Source organism: Diuraphis noxia, unplaced genomic scaffold, assembly GCF_037042655.1.
Source record: "Diuraphis noxia isolate RWA-SAM2 unplaced genomic scaffold, SU_Dnox_SAM2 contig0005, whole genome shotgun sequence".
NCBI classification, from domain to species: Eukaryota; Metazoa; Arthropoda; class Insecta; order Hemiptera; family Aphididae; genus Diuraphis; species Diuraphis noxia.
The window spans coordinates 36,118,445-36,126,230 of record NW_028301715.1 but is presented as its reverse complement, the minus strand read 5'-3'; the positions used below and the strand labels follow the sequence as shown (position 1 = coordinate 36,126,230).

The 7,786-nt window shown below is 25.7% G+C and overlaps 1 non-coding gene across 1 annotated transcript; it reads right to left on the bottom strand.

The window, feature by feature from the left end:
• Nucleotides 1-6,913: 6,913 nt before the first annotated feature.
• TRNAA-AGC (transfer RNA alanine (anticodon AGC)) lies at nt 6,914-6,986 on the bottom strand. The gene has a single exon. It is a non-coding gene; the product is annotated as a tRNA-Ala (tRNA).
• Nucleotides 6,987-7,786: the final 800 nt, after the last annotated feature.

The window sequence follows — 7,786 nt, the reverse complement described above, 5'->3', positions numbered from 1 at the left end:
TTGAATCAAACAATTTTAATCACTCCAACAATATGCTTATTAATGTGACTATTACTTAATATTTTATTATTATATGGATAAAACTAAAGAAACATAGTATCTGTTTAAAAAAAACATAATTAATTTTTTCTATACTGAAATTTAAACTATACAAATATCATATAAAAATATTATTTTTTATCTCAATAATTTCATAAAAAATCATTTTCATATGCATGCTAATAATATCTTAAATTTTAATAATATTTACAACAAAATAAATAATATTCGATTGCTAAAGAGAAAATTACAAAGACAATAGAAATAATTCACAATATACAGTAAAATAATAAAATTAAATGAAATTATATTTATAATAATATAATACTCTCAATACAATATCGGTCAAAAACCTCTTTGTCACTTATAGCGAGTGCCATATTTCGTCACACGATGTTGAACTTACTAAAATTGAAAATTAATTGATTAGAAATATAGAACTGATTCTAAAATTTGTCACAAGATTTCACTTCCATTCTCAAAAATTAACAAGGAGTTCCAATTACCAACAATAGCGTCCATGCATGCTCGCTATCTCACCACAATAATAACGATTTATTGTTTATTTATAGCTCGTTACGTTTTTGTTATTTTTTTTTCAATTTTAAGGCAACTATTTAATATTTAATTGATGTAGATTAATCTTATTTAAATCAGATACATTTCTTAAGTATTTAAAACTATGAAATTAATTACAATGATAATATTATACAATAAATTCGGGATTATCAGTCAATACTTTTTTATGAGTTTCCTATGATTAATTGTATACATAATATTTGTATAATGTATAACACGAATATACAACATAATAATATCATGTATTATCACGTACCAGTGCAGTAGAATTATACTATGATGTACTTGTGAATTCTGTTGGTAATTATTTACACATTATTTTTTAACATTTACATTGTTATCTTAATTACCACGATACCGTTTTAGAACTATTTTGTTTCTCATACAGAAAATTACAAATTAATAGTAATTAATTATGATTAGTACCTACACTAAGACTTACAGACTCAAGGCATTGCAATTATCTTAACTATCTAAACGTTAATTTTTTAATGGCACTCACATCTGCTGATTTACCGTATAATATAATATATTTGTTATAATAGGTGTATAACAATTATTGTTCTAACGTTCATAATAATTGGGATTTGAAAGTCTAAAATAGTGTTCATCTCAATTTATCAAAAAGGCTGTCGATTTTAATTTTTGATTCGTTGTTAAAAAAAATCCATAGGTTAACATAAATAATAAAACATATTATGATAGATTATCGGTGAGATATATATACTGATGATAAATGTATTGAACTGTCAATATAATAGTTTTTCAATACTTGGTTGTCCAGAAATTTAACTGTAAACATATCAACAAGCTGAGGGAGATGCTGAAAATGTATGATAAATAATCTTACAAGTGACTGCATAATGTATTGGTTAAAAGTGTATAGAAGTTATAAGTAAGCATTTTGAATATTATATTTAAATGAAACACGTTTATACATATATATATATATCAATGTACTATGTTTTGATAATATTCAAAATATAAACATTTGCTGGGCTTATATTATATTTCCATTACAATATAACATATGTTTTATAATGATTTCCATTTTTGAAAAATATTCCTCAGTTAAATGTTAAGATGGATTAAGAATTTCAAAATAATATAAAAAAGCTAATTTAATTTTAAATGATGATAGGTGTTGAAACCCTACAAATATTCAAAAGTTACATTTCACGTGAATTATTAATAATTATTTTATTTATTTATTTGGATCACGTTATGAAATAAATAAATTACTATATGATCTGTATAAACAGAAAGACTTTTTAAGAATTCGAGATATAGAAACAAATGTTATCAACGATATTAAAAATATATATTTTTTACTACAATAAAATTAATATAATAAATCATTAATTTAAGATGACAAGAAATATTTATTTGTTTCCTTCCACAATTTTACCTCCACTTTACATTCAACCTCCGTAGATATTTGTTGTCTAATGGTACGCCGTTAAAATATTTGATATTCTCAGCAGGGAAATGAATGTAGACATTTCTTATACGATGACGAGAGTGTTTTTTTTTTTTTTGTATTTTTCTTTTATCACGTTTTGAAGCAGTGTATAAATTAATTTAATAATTCAATATTAAAAGTAAATATTAGCCTAGCTACAATTTCAATTCAATTGCAAGTTCATATTTTGATGAAATTGCATATAATTCAAACGTAAAATAATGATTTTTTCACAAATTTCTCTTATGATTATAATAAAATCAATAGTATTCGTAGAAATATACAACATTAAAATTAAAAAAAAAAATTTAATTTTATATTCATATAGTGATTCACCAAGTATTGTCACTACCGTTTTTTTGTTTAATTATTATTTTATTCTATTTTTATTTTGGAAATTTGAAATATACTTAAATATTACATCGTTTTAAATCATATTCGTAGAAATTAGAGTGTATCCTGTGACGATACAGACTTATGTTTTCAAATGAAAACTACATTATTTATCCTAAACTATTGAATGGGTAATTTATTTGAAAATTTTGATGCACCTAATTCAATATATTAACGTGTTAACTTTGGTATTACGTTAGAAAACAATTTTAACAATTTGAAAATACGATCTAGCCCAGTCTAATTATTAAGTATATATTTAAAACATTTTAACTATCAAATTTTTATGAGCTGCATTATTAAGAATAAAAGGGCTGAAAATATCAAACAAGTTTAACTAATTTTTAGCTATTTGTAGTAATATGCATTTTCCAAAAATTTCAATTTTATATTAAATTTTTAATTATAATTTATTACAAAAATATCGCCAGAAATAGTAGTTGAATACTGTTTTTGCTAAGAATCGTTTTTAGTACCTACATAAGTAATGATTTATCAGTTATCACTGGATTAAAATGTAAGTACCTATTTAACACTTCAATAAAGTGATGTACTGAACTTAATATCTATTATACTGAGTTACTTATCTAGGCTTTAATCAACCAATTTAATTATATATATGATAATATTAATATATTACGATATTTTATATGAAGTATATTAATTATGCCATGTTGTACAAAGCTTTTCAAATTTTATTTTCAAACTTACATCATCGTTAAAGTCTCTAAGCTATGAACTATTCCTGTATTATTTTTAAATTTAGATTTATGAAAATGGATGAAAAATGAGTCAGGCGTGTGTAATATATTGAACTTTGAAGCTTTTCTTTATATTATTATCATAACTTTTATCTAGTTTTGTATCTCTCCAGTTAATTATTTTCAGTCGGAAAGTATTAATTTTTTTAATACTTATTTTTCTTAACTTACTATATAACTTTCTTTTCGATCTATTATTATTTATACAAACTTCTCAGTTCTCACATAATGTCTGATTATTTATGAACCATTTAACCATGGTTATATCTAATGAAAAAAAAAACATCAATTTATGTTTATATTTTAACATTGTTTACAACATTTTATTCGACAGTAAACTTTATGTTCATATCATATAAACCAATTGATTATAGAATGATTCATAGAAAATATTTATGACTTAGGTCTTGTATATATTATTTTTGAATGTTTATACCTAATATAAAATAAAATACACTAAAACTTATATTTAAAAGGTTGATTTAAAATGCATATTGTACATATTAACATAATATACTGATTATTAATTTTATTATTTCACCATAGTCCCTTTACATAATACTTGTGCATTAACACATTAGCACATCCGCAAGTTTGCAGTAATTATTAAGAGGATGCTACCCACACGTTTTCCTCAAAAATGAAAATATCAAAAATTTGCAGATGTTTAAGCATAGATAATGTTCTTTTTGATTTTAGGTCAATTCATTCTAATCACCACACTCAATTCAAACTAGTGTACGAATATTTTCTTTATACAATGTATGTTTGACGAAGATAACTAATACATGTGCGTGGTGTCCTCATAAAATAATATTATATTATGTTTAAAAAATCAGTGATTGAAAATGCATATTATTTGTTTTCAAAATGTTTTCACTCAATCTTCAAAATACTAATAGGTACAATATTATTTTTTTACGAATCACATAAAATATAATATTGATTGTATGAAAAATTAAACTTATTCCATGTCCAATAGGCAATAGCTAGTGCCTATATATAAGTTATATACTATTGTAGTGAAAAATCGCAAATGAGTACAACAATATAATACATCACTCTTATTTAAATTAAATATTTATGAAGCATGTAAGATTTGAGGTATTTTCCTAGGTGAGAAAGAAAAGTGAATGATTTGAAAAACAAAAATAGTTATTAGATAGTCGAATAAATAACTTAAATAACAGCAAGTACGTGTACTTTGTATATATATTTATTACTGTTAAATGAATCACCCATATGAACATATTATTATAAAACTAATAAATAGGTACAATATATACACTGACACACTTGTATTCTTTTTATGTGAATGCATTGTCGGAATACATATGAGTATTTTCAATTTTCTTTTTTCTTTTAACAAAAAATATATAGGATACATAGTTCTACACTCGTGCATTATAATTTATTTTTACTAGTGTAAGTCAGACAATACTGGCATGTGTCTAGACCTGGGAAGATAGCTATCTAGATCATTTTCAACATCTCCGTTGTGATACAAAAAGTAATTAAATTGAATGTATGTTTAACGATTTAATCAAACAAAAGTAGGTAAGGTGACGCTGATATTATGATGCACGTTGAATTTAAAACTTGACTACAGATATTTCGTTAAACATTTGTTAATAAATTCTATAATAATGGATGAAGTTATTGACTAGTTAATGAGTTTATTTTATAAATTAAAAATTAATATGTATATAATACTTGAAAATATAGTAGATATATAGTTGATAATACTATGAAATGAAATCAAATCAAATCAAAATCAGATTAAAATGAGACTGCAATTGAGATCCTATGAAACTAAATTAAATTATTGATTTTAAAATTATTCTGTGGATGTAAAAATATAGAAGACATAAATCCCGGAACGAAATAACATAGGAATTAAATCATTACGTGAACCTTAAACAAAAAGAGAATGCCAATACGACCATAATAATAAAATAAAAATATTTTAAGTTTTTAAAATAAGTTTGCATGGTCATGATAGTAGAAAATCGGTTTGGTCAAAATACGTCTGGAAAAATAACGAGAGTTGATAATATTATTCATCTGAATGTTGTAGTGATGTACCTACAGTTGAAATTAAGTAACAGCGATAATCATCATAGACTATTTAAAAACGAAAACAAAGCTTTTACATTTTAAAAATAGTTTTAAAAATGTGAAATTAACTGCAGATCGTGTTTTCGTTTTTTAATATCCAATCGCTACGACGAAAAAACACTTTGTTTAGGGCGTCTTGCACTTATGTCGAGTCGAGGAACGGACGCTGTATATTATTATATGATTATGTACTAACAACTTTCATTGGAGATTCGCAATTATTTCGTCGTTGCAGAACTCTAGGAAACACACGTTTTAAGAGATGAAATTAACAAGTTTAGAAAAAAAATATATATTAAATTAAATTTGTTTTGAAACGCCGGAAAAAAATGAAATTCATTGGTTTAATAATTATTATTTAATAGTTTACTTTTATCATAATTATATTTGTTGGTAGTAATAATATATGTATATTGAGATTTATCATTCCAAATAAATTAATAATCTAATGATCGTCGCCAAACTTGTACACCGTGTACAATGCATGAATAATTACAAGAGTTATACAAAATACTATTATAATGCTTACACGACTCGTGTGGTGATGTGAATGAATACATTATGAACCGATGTACCGGAACGGTCGGATTTTGCGAGGAGCCGAATGCGAATAACATCGAATTCCCGGACCATATACCATTACAATATCACATAAACGCCAATTCTGTGCATATCACTTAGAAACACAATAATATTATATGATATAGTCAATAGTCATGTATAAATATATAACACTATTTTCGCTATATAATATTACGTATATAGGTATATACGGATATATATAATATATATGATTATGATATATGTATATACATATCATATACATAGTTGATTGTAAATACGTATAGAAGAAATGTATGTCTTTCGATGCTGAATAATATAAATACATATGTACATAAGTATTCACTACGGAAAAGAAATTATGACGACCGTCCATTCGTTTCGTAACGCACATCTGCTTTGACAACGCGACGGCAACAATCTAATAAAGAGGATCCACGACGAATACAATAATATATTATGCATGCTTAGTATAACAATATTGTGTACTGGTTTGTGCCTGTAGTGTGGTTTTGAGAACGAAAAAAAATATGAAATTGGCGTCGATCGTTATTAATTTTTATAATCGTATGTATATCAATATGCAGTGATTATTAAGGTATATATAACAGTGGGCACTTTTTAAGTACAGACGAATACAAATTTTCAGCTGAAAGTAGAGCGTAGTTAAAGTTACATACACGCGAGTTTTGAAATAATAAATCATATTGCCATGGAAGAATTATTCTGAGTGGAATTAATTTAAAAAAAAATTGTATGTAAGTGTCATTGATCATTGTACCAAATATCAATATACAATAATATTTTTTAATACCTATAGTTAGGTCTCTTTCACTTTGTTTAATTTGTTCCGAAATCCACAGAAGTTGTTATTGTGCAAATAACATCATTGTCACATATCAAAATAATAGCTGCTTTAACTGTATAATTCAAAGAAATATCTCGTCTTTGTCGACAAATTTAACAAAAACAATATTTAATGCAAGCAAAAATATGATTCTGGAGGCGCCGGGCATCGATCCCGGTACCTCTCGCATGCTAAGCGAGCGCTCTACCATCTGAGCTACGCCCCCCGATGAATGTAATGAACCAGATCTTGTCTATTTGAGAGTATAAATAAATCAGGTTATTGCATAGCAGACAACACCTGCAGCTGTGCAACGTATTATAACATAGGTACTATTAATACCGGTTTGGCTGACGCTTTACCGATTTCATTTTGGCTACAATTCGGTTTCGTTGTGACGATCATCCCTTAGCCCGTTTAACAGGGTTCTTATGACGCGTGCCCTATTCAGTGTCAGGAGAACTCAACGGCCACGCAAAAAGATGTAGAAAAAAGGGAGATCATAAAAAATAAAAAAGGGACGATTACTGAGTAAATAATGGCAGTGCCGCAACTAGAATTTTTGAGCCCTAGGACAAAAGATTATTTAGGGGCCACTATCATAGCATCACTGCACCAGGGTTTAAATTAGTGAACACATTTATTGGAGTCAATTAGATAAAATTAAACAAACATAATCTTTATTAAAAAGTATTTCATACATGTAAAACATACATTTTAGTAAAGAACAACACTTTTTAATATCCATCATATAAATTTATTATAAATAAAAACACAATGAAAAGTCATGAAAGAATAAGTTCAGATAAAGTTATACATTTTACAAAAATAATATGATGTTAATATTTTAAACAAATTTCATCTTTCTTGCTTTCAAATTAGAGAAATCTTTAATTAATAAAAACTGGAGATTGAATAAATGACAAAATACTTCTATTCCCTTTAATAGATTTTTCTTTCTGTTTCAATATTTTTCTTGCTCCACCGGACAATCTAATTTTTTTCAACGGTTGTTGAGAAGTTTCC